The following is a 3,312-nucleotide window of genomic DNA, read 5'->3' as shown; positions in this document are numbered from 1 at the left end:
ACCAACAAAGAATACAGAAGAATTTTTAAACTATACAAAAATTTCAAATGGAAAATAATCTTCAATTTTATTGTACATTAACATATAAAAAGTCTCATCTTATGAGACCATCTAAAAGAATCAAAACCACCTCTATAGCTATGTCTGAAACTCCAAATTTGAAAACAATTTATTATATTTTGACTTTATAATATTCTATATTAAAACAAAGAAAAATTAAAATACATACTTTTTACAAAGTTAACATTTTAGGCAGGGTTTTCCTTAAAAAAGAAAAACAAAAAACAAACAAAACAATCAACCCAAACCAAACCTTTCTTCTGTACTTCACAACATTGATGATTTTGTTTTCTTTATAAAATACTTTTACTTTATAAATTGTGTACTGTTGGATTTTAACCAGTAATCTGGTTTAAAAGTTGTGCAAATAAACAAAAATATGAAAATAGTGTGTTATCAGTCTTTTTTTCTCTTTTAATAAATTTCATAACAACAGCATTTTTTGCCCTGAATTGACGGGAAAGACATGCCAAATCCACTTGTTGAAATTTAGCATTTTGCAGTAATGTTTTTTTCCTGCTCCTTCATTTTCTTTCAACAGACAAACAACAAAAGATTCTTTTATAAATTATGATAAATTAAATATTTATTATTATAAAATTATTTATAGAACCATGTCACATTGCAAGTATGTATCACATATACTTGTAAAGTCCATATTTTCCATCTATATTCCAGTGGCTTCCTGAAAACTAGGGCTTCCCACACCTTCCGATGTTATCTTTTGAAGACCAAGACAGTGATCAACTAAATCCACTAGAGTGGTAATTTTCCAGATGGAATTTCCACATTGCCACCATTACATACAAAAAGACCATGTTTCTTCATGTTCTCCATTGTAGTAGTTATCTGCATGTGTTGGGTTGAATTCATGCATATTTTAAAAAATGGTGAACATAGTCTTCCATGAAACTATATTATGTTCAGATATTTTCAGTTTAAAAATACTTGCTAATAAACATACGTAACACAAGCAATGCTACTTCATTTGAATAATAAAAGAAAAATAAGTATATGCTGGTCAGCAATGCTGGTTTAAGAAGCAGTACAGTATATTAAAATGACTTATTTGGAGATTAAAATTTCCCTTTTTTTCTAGCAGTTAGGTTATTTGGTGTTGGAAGCCTATATAAAGGAAAAGAACTTCTCAAAAACAATGTCCTATGCAGTTGAAATATTTAAATCTTCTACTCAGTCTCTGTTGGTGTTGTTTGCTGCAAAGGCATGTAAGTTTCCCATCTGGCTCAAGCCACTCTGAATATGTGCAACATGGATTTCTACATTATTCTGAAAGCAACTGATATTAGAAGCATCTATTGTACTCTTGATATCATTTAACGAATCTGTAAGTGATTTGAATTCAAAAGAATTCAGGTCTCCTCCCTCTGCTAGACACTTAATTTGTAATAAAATAGCTGTAAGTCTGGAGATCAAGTCTGTCAGATTTTCATTTTCAACACAGGGTTGTCCTGCTGAGGAATTTGCATGCCGAACAATTTCCTGTGCTTCTTCCTCACACCTTCTCCTCATATCTGTTGGCTGATCTGCAGGCTGGAGTCCCTGGTCTGGAGCAAGCTCATAGCAGTACTGTTGAACTTTATGCAAAACTTTGTTTAGGTCCTTGTTCAGCTGTTCAAGCTCTAGAACAATTGTTGCATATCTCCGCTGAAATTCAATGCAGATGGGCATGGAATAAGATTTCAGTTTTTCTGCTTCTGTATTCATTTCTCTTAATTTCTTGATATGTTCCTTTTTAATCATGAGAATTTTTGATAATTTCGTCACTTGTATAAGGAATTCTACTGGAAAACCACCTAATGTTTCAGTGTCAGAGCCAGAAATTTTGCTTCTCCAAGGTGACTGTCCTAATAAAGGATCATTATCCGTAATTGGTGACTGGAGAGGAGGAGTATAATGTAACCATGGTGGAGTCATAAAAAATCGAGAAGGCCGCTGTTTTTGTCCAAAGGCAGCAATTGGCATTGTCTCATGAGGCTCATTACTAAGGACTTCATAGTCAGGGATAGTATGAGTCCCAAGCCCTGTCCTATCAAAAGTTACTCTATAAGTAGCATTAAGAGTATCCACAGCATCTATTTGTCCAGTGAACAGACCATCATGAATACCATGTAATCATGCTGTAACTTTGGTTCCAATAACCAGGGGCAAAGGAATTTCCTTTGAATTGTGAAACATCTGCAACTTTCCTTTGTTGTAAGAGCCTTATTTTCTGCCATTTCTGTTTTAATGCTGATCTCTCTTCCTCAAAAAATGCAGAAGAACATCTCCATGGTTTTCCCATAAGCCGCCTGATTTATCCCCATTCTACTCTTGTTAATTTTCTTGTTTTCAAATTAGGAAAAGATTCCTTTAGACATACACAGAAGTCATTATCACCTTCAAAAAGTGGTTTATCTATATATGAATAGAACCACTCATATATGCACCATTTATGTGCTTTGGGAAGCTTGAGTAGGTTTCGTAACCGAAAACCAATCTTCTGTGAAGCTTTCTTATCTGGTGTTGACATTGTTGCTGTAAATTTCTCATAGTAGGGATTATATTTCAACACTTGAAACTGTGGGGAAACAAATCATAGCACTACCTTTCCACTGTGGAACCACTGCAACCCTCTGGTTTCTTTTAGGTGACTTTGTATTTATTTGTCTGTCATCTTCATCAGAAAAGAGTAGACTTCGTTTTGAATTTCTAAAAGGCATTTCCACAGCAGGGCCTGTATTTCTGCCTTTCCAAACAGGGGTTTTCTGTAAAGAACTGTACTTTTCATTCCATGTGTTAGATAAGCTTCCCTCTTTTAAACTGACAAGGGCTTTTGCTGAAGAGCAACTGGTCGAGCTCCGCCATCTGGAACGAGCCGCGCCGCTTTTTCCTGGATTTCTTTCATTTCATTTTGATTTATTTTGCTATTAAACATAAAGCTACTATGAATTTGTATACGGTCTTTGTATGAATATATATGTCTTTAGTTCTACTGGTGAAATGTTTGAACTATTTAATATATATATATGCATATTATTCATATATATTATATATATACATGTTATATATACACATATATACATAGCTTTATGTAAATATATAAATGAACATCAAGCATATATATCAAATAAAGCCTGTGTGTGTGTGTGTGTGTGTGTGTGTGTGTGTAAGCCTATATATTAAATAAAGTACATGTATGTATATATGCTTAATGTCTTAATGAATAGTGAAATTGTATTTACACAATTTTAT

At 33.2% G+C, this 3,312-nt stretch overlaps 1 pseudogene across 1 annotated transcript; it reads right to left on the bottom strand.

Moving 5' to 3' along the window:
• Positions 1 to 1,158: 1,158 nt before the first annotated feature.
• On the bottom strand, positions 1,159 to 2,943 carry LOC308644969 (protein lin-9 homolog; annotated as a pseudogene). Its single transcript has one exon. The product of its transcript is annotated as a protein lin-9 homolog (transcript).
• Between the last annotated feature and the right edge of the window lie 369 nt (positions 2,944 to 3,312).

This window comes from Spermophilus citellus (assembly GCF_964194105.1).
Source record: "Spermophilus citellus genome assembly, chromosome: 3".
Classification (NCBI taxonomy): Eukaryota; Metazoa; Chordata; class Mammalia; order Rodentia; family Sciuridae; genus Spermophilus; species Spermophilus citellus.
Note: the sequence above shows the minus strand (reverse complement) of the source record. Positions and strands in the feature narration are given on the sequence as shown.